Below are 6,781 nucleotides of genomic sequence, written 5' to 3'. Positions count from 1 at the left end.
TCCCAGCGCGGGGCGGGAGATAAGAATCCGACGCGCCCAGAAGGGCTGGTCCGAAGGGAAGAGAGCGGGGCGGGGACGGTGCTGTAGAAGCTACGGGAGAGATAAGAGAGGCTCTCTTGTCACGTACAACTTCGGGTCGGCTGTTTACTCAGGCAAGGAGAGAAGATAGAGTCGGGCTGGGAGGCTGAGGGCGGACTGGGGCGGAAATGTGGCAGAGATCTCAGTCCAGCTTACATTTTCAAACAGGGTTTGCAGAATACAGAGCCTGGCTCAGGATCTATAGACTATAGACCCTCCCATCGCCCTGGGTCCTGGTCCTCTAGAGTTTTCAGAGGGGATGGGCAGGCTGGGAAACTCCTTGCTTAAGAATGATTTTCTGACGAGAGTGGGAGAAGCTAGTAATGGACTCGGAAGAGAATCTAGAAGACTTTCTGTGATGGAGTCCACATCACAGTTCTGTCCTTAAGATATCCCCAGGCTGGGGCCGGGCGCAGTGGCTCACGCCTGTAATCCTAGCACTTTGGAAGGCCCAGGCGGGTGGATCAGATGAGGTCAGGAGTTCGAGACCAGCCTGGCCAACATGGTGAAACCCTGCCTCTACTAAAAATAAAAAAAAAAAAATAGCCAAGTGTGAGGGCGTGCACCTGTAGTCTCAGCTACTCGGGAGGCTGAGGCAGGAGAATCGCTTGAACCCTGGAGGCAGAGGTTGCAGTAAGCCGAGATCGCGCCACTGCACTCCAGCCTGGGTGTCAGAGCGAAACTCTGTCTCAAAAAAAAAAAAAAAAAAAAAGATTTCCCCAGGCCTTGCTTCTATAGTGCCTACTTGATTATTTTAGAAAAAGGAAAAGCAGGCCGGGCGCGGTGGCTCAAGCCTGTAATCCCAGCACTTTGGGAGGCCGAGACGGGCGGATCACGAGGTCAGGAGATCGAGACCATCCTGGCTAACACGGTGAAACCCCGTCTCTACTAAAAAATACAAAAAAATTAGCCGGGCGAGGTGGCGGACGCCTGTAGTCCCAGCTACTCGGGAGGCTGAGGCAGGAGAATGGCGTGAACCCGGGAGGCGGAGCTTGCAGTGAGCTGAGATCTGGCCACAGCACTCCAGCCTGGGCGGCAGAGCGAGACTCCGTCTCAAAAAAAAAAAAAAAAAAAAAAAAAAAAGAAAAAGGAAAAGCAACGTGACCGTTTTGGTTAACCAGTAGAAAATTCCTGTGTTTTGGTGATTAACAAATAATTTTAAAAATAGTTATTCTACTACTGTGGGGTGCTCCCAAATACTGCTCACGTTTAATACTTACAACAACTGCTATAAACTAGGCAGGGCAAATATCCACACTTCCTCCCACTCTGTCTCCCTTCCCCTACCCTTTGAAGACATGAGGAAAGAAGCTAACACATTTGACAGGCAAGTCTTTGTCTCCCTTGTAATCATACCAGAGCTCCATGGTCCCTGGACGTAAAAGTGTGAGAACTATTGTCATGGGCTAATTTGTCCCATAATCCTCCAGGATGGTTTTAATTTCTAGTAATAGATAATAATTTAAGCCACTGGTAGCTGTTCCCACAAGTGTTTTCTTAGTGGCAGGATGCACTGATGGAACTTCAATGGCTTTTGAGTCAGAACAATTGGCATCTTATCCACACACAACTGCACCTGGCAGCTCTCGCACTGGGACATGATGTTAGCAAGGTGGGTGTGCTTGCCCAAGCCTCACCACTGAGAATCAGTGAAAAGTAAAGGCTTGGTTTTCGAGCGCGCCCAAGATGGTCAAATAGGAACAGCTTCAGCCTCCAGCTCCCAGCATGAGTGACACAGAAGATGGGTGATTTCTGCATTTTCAACTGAGGTACCGGGTTCATCTCACTGGGGTGTGTCTGACAGTTGGCGCTGGTCTGTGGGTGCAGTCTGACCAGCTAGAGCTGAAGCAGGTCGAGGCATCGCCTCACCAGGGAAGCTCAAGGGGGAGGGGAATTCCTTTTCCTAGCCGAAGGAAATTGAGACACACAACACCTGCAAAATTGGATGACTCACACCCCAATACTGCGCTTTACCAAGGGTCTTAGCAAATGGCACACCAGGAGATTATATCCCACACCTGGCCCAGAGGGTCCCACACCCAGGGAGCCTCCCTCATTGCTAGCATAGCAGTCTGAGATCTAACTGCAAGGCGGCAGCGAGGCTGGGAGAGGGGCGACCACCATTGCTGAGGCTTAAGTAGGTAAACAAAGCCCCCGGGAAGCTCGAATTGGGTGGAGCTCACAGCAGCTCAAGGAGGCCAGCCTGCCTCTGTAGACTCCTCCTCTGGGGAAAGGGCATAGCTAAACAGAAAGCAGCAGAAACCTCAGGAGAGGTAAATGCCCCTGTCTGACAACTTTGAAGAGAGCAGTGGATCTCCCAGCATGGAGGTTGAGATCTGAGAATGGACAGACTGCCTGCTAAAGTGGGTCCCTGGCCGCTGAGTAGCCTAACTGGGAGACATCCCCCACTAGGTGCAGACTGACACCTCACACTTCACATGGCGGGGTACACCCCTGAGACGAAGCTTCCAAAGCAAGAATCAGACAGCAACACTCGCTGTCCAGCAATATTCTATCTTCTGCAGCCTCCACTACTGATACCCAGGCAAACAGGGTCTGGAGTGGACCTCAAGCAAACTCCAACAGACCTACAGCTGAGGGTCCTGATGGTTAGAAGGAAAACTAACAAACAGAAAGGACACCCACAACAAAACCCCATCAGTATGTTACCATCATCAAAGACCAAAGGCAGATAAAACCACAAAGACGAGGAGGAAGCAGTGCAGAAAACCTGGAAATTCAAAAAATAAGAGCGCATCTCCCCCTCCAAAGGAATGCAGCTCATCGCCAGCAATGGATCAAGGACAGAGAATGACTTTGAAGAGTTGAGAGAAGAAGGCTTCAGTAGATACAAACTTCTCAGAGCTAAAGGAGGAACTATGTAACCAGCGCAAAGAAACTAAAAACTTTGAAAAGGCCGAGGTGGGCGGATCACGAGGTCAGGAGATTGAGACCATCCTGGCTAACATGGTGAAACCCCGTCTCTACTAAAAAATACAAAAAACTAGCCGGGCGAGGTGGCGGGCGCCTGTAGTCCCAGCTACTCGGGAGGCTGAGGCAGGAGAATGGCGTGAACCTGGGAGGCGGAGCTTGCAGTGAGCTGAGATCCGGCCACTGCACTCCAGCCCGGGCCACAGAGCGAGACTCCGTCTCAAAAAAAAAAAAAAAAAAAAAAAAAAAAAACCTTGAAAAAAGAATGGATGAATGGATAACTAGAATAATCAATGCAGAGAAGACCTTAAAAGAACTGATAGAGATGAAAACCGTAACACGAGAACTACATGAAAAATGCACAAGCTTCAGTAACCGACTCGATCAACTGGAAGAAAGAGTATCAGCTATTGAAGATCAAATGAATGAAATGAAGCGAGAAGAGAAGTGTAGAGAAAAAAGAGTAAAAAGAAATGAACAAAGCCTCCAAGAAATATGGGATTATGTGAAAAGACCAAATCTAAGTCTGATTGGGGTGCCTAAAAGTGACAGGGAAAATGGAACCAAGTGGGAAAACACTCTGCAGGATATCATCCAGGAGAACTTCTCCAACCTAGTAAGGCAGGCCAACGTTAAATTCGGAAATACAGAGAATGCCACAAAGATATTCCTCGAGAAGAGCAACTCCAAGACACATAATTGTCAGATTCACCAAAGTTGAAAAGAAGAAAAAATATTAAGGGCAGCCAGAGAGAAAACTCGGGTTACACACAAAGGGAAGCCCATCAGACTAACAGCAGGTCTCTTGGCAGAAACTATCCCAGCCAGAAGAGAGTGGGGGCCAATATTCAACATTCGTAAAGAAAAGAATTTTCAACCCAGAATTTCATATCCACCCAAACTAAGTTTCATAAGTGAAGGAGAAATAAAATCCTTTACAGACAAGCAAATGCTTAGAGATTTTGTCACCACCACGCCTGCCCTACAAGAGATCCTGAAGGAAGCACTAAGCATGGAAAGGAACAACAGGTACCAGCCATTGCAAAATCATGTCAAAATATAAAGTCCGTCGATGCTAGGAAGAAATTGCATCAACTAGCGAGCAAAATAACCAGCTAATATCATAATGACAGTATCAAGTTCACACATAACAATATTAACCTTAAATGTAAATAGACTAAATGGTCCAATTAAAAGACACAAACTGGCAAATTGGATAAAGTTTGCTGTATTCAGGAGACCCATCTCACGTGCAGAGACACACATAGGCTCAAAATAAAGGGATAGAGGAAGATCTACCAAGCAAATGGAAAACTAAAAAAAGCAGGAGTTGCAATCCTAGTCTCTGATAAAACAGACTTTAAACCATCAACGATCAAAAGAGACAAAGAAGGCCATTACATAATGGTAAAGGGATCAATTCATCAGGAAGAGCTAACTATTCTAAATATATATGCGCCCAATACAGGAGCACCCAGATTCATAAAGCAAGTCCTTAGAGACTTAAAAGACTTAGACTCCCATACAATAATAATGGGAGACTTTAACACCCCCTGTCAACATTAGACAGATCAACGAGACAGAAAGTTAACAAGGATATCCAGGAATTGAACTCAACTCTGCACCAAGCAGACCTAATAGACATCTACAGAACTCTCCACCCCAAATCAACAGAATATACATTCTTCTCAGCACCACATCGCACTTATTCCAAAATTGACCACATAGTTGAAAGTAAAGCACTCCTCAGCAAATGTAAAAGAACAGAAATTATAACAAACTGTCTCTTAGACCACAGTGCAATCAAACTAGAACTCAGGACTAAGAAACTCAATCAAACCGCTCAACTACATGGAAACTGAACAACCTGCTCCTGAATGACTACTGGGTACATAACGAAATGAAGGCAGAAATAAAGATGTTCTTTGAAACCAATGAGAAAAAAGATACAACATACCAGAATCTCTGGGACACATTTAAAGCAGTGTGTAGAGGGAAATTTATAGCACTAAATGCCCACAAGAGAAAGCAGGAAAGATCTAAAATTGACACCCTAACATTACAATTAAAAGAACTAGAAAAGCAAGAGCAAACACATTCAAAGCTAGCAGAAGGCAAGAAATAACTAAGATCAGAGCAGAACTGAAGGAGACAGAAACACACAAAACCCTCCAAAAAAATCAATGAATCCAGGAGTTGGTTTTTTGAAAAGATCAACAAAATTGATAAACCGCTAGCAAGACTAATAAAGAAGAAAAGAGAGAAGAATCAAACAGACGCAACAAAAAATGATAAAGGGGATATTACCACCGACCCCACAGAAATACAAACTACCATCAGAGAATACTATAAACACCTCTACGCAAATCAACTAGAAAATCTAGAAGAAATGGATAATTTCCTGGACACTTACACTCTCCCAAGTAAAAACCAGGAAGAAGTTGAATCCCTGAATAGACCAATAGCAGGCTCTGAAATTGAGGCAATAATTAATAGCCTACCAACCAAAAAAAGTCCAGGACCAGATGGATTCACAGCCAAATTCTACCAGAGGTACAAGGAGTTGGTACCATTCCTTCTGAATCTATTCCAATTAATAGAAAAAGAGGAAATCCTCCCTAATTCATTTTACGAGGCCAATATCATCCTGATACCAAAGCGTGGCAGAGATACAAGAAAAAAAGAGAATTTTAGACCAATATCCCTGATGAACATTGATGCAAAAATCCTCAATAAAATACTGGCAAACTAAATCCAGCAGCACATCAAAAAGTTTATCTACCATGATCAAGTGGGCTTCATCCCTGGGATGCAAGGCTGGTTCAACATACGCAAATCAATAAACGTAATCCAGCATATAAACAGAACCAAAGACAAAAACCACATGATTATCTCAATAGATGCAGAAAAGGCCTTTGACAAAATTCAGCAGCCCTTCATGCTAAAAACTCTCAATAAATTGGTATTGATGGAATGTATCTCAAAATAATAAGAACTATTTATGAGAAACCCACAGCCAATATCATACTGAATGGGCAAAAACTGGAAGCATTCCCTTTGAAAACTGGCACAAGACAGGGATGCCCTCTCTCACTACTCCTATTCAACATAGTGTTGGAAGTTCTGGCTAGGGCAATCAGGCAAGAGAAAGAAATAAAGGGTATTCAGTTAGGAAAAGAAGAAGTCAAATTATCCCTGTTTGCAGATGACATGATTGTATATTTAGAAAACCCCATCGTCTCAGCCCAAAATCTCCTTAAGCTGACAAGCAACTTCAGCCAAGTGTCAGGATACAAAATCAATGTGCAAAAATCAAAAGCATTCATATACACCAGTAACAGACAAACAGAGAGCCAAATCATGAATGAACTCCCATTCACAATAGCTTCAAAGAGAATAAAATACCTAGGAATCCAACCTACAAGGGATGTCAAGGGCCTCTTCAAGGAGAACTACAAACCACTGCTCAGTGAAACAAAAGAGGACACAAACAAATGGAAGAACATACCATGCTCATGGATAGGAAGAATCAATATCATGAAAATGGCCATACTGCCCAAGGTAATTTATAGATTCACTGCCATCCCCATTAAGCTACCAATGGCTTTCTTCACAGAATTGGAAAAATCTGCTTTAAAGTTCATATGGAACCAAAAAAGACCCCACATTGCCAAGACAATCCTAAGCCAAAAGAACAAAGCTGGAGGCATCACACTACCTGACTTCAAACTATCCTACAAGGCTACAGTAACCGAAACAGCATGGTACTGGT

This window comes from Trachypithecus francoisi, unplaced genomic scaffold, assembly GCF_009764315.1.
Source record: "Trachypithecus francoisi isolate TF-2019V2 unplaced genomic scaffold, Tfra_2.0 Lachesis_group0, whole genome shotgun sequence".
Classification (NCBI taxonomy): domain Eukaryota; kingdom Metazoa; phylum Chordata; class Mammalia; order Primates; family Cercopithecidae; genus Trachypithecus; species Trachypithecus francoisi.
This window is presented reverse-complemented; position numbering follows the sequence as displayed.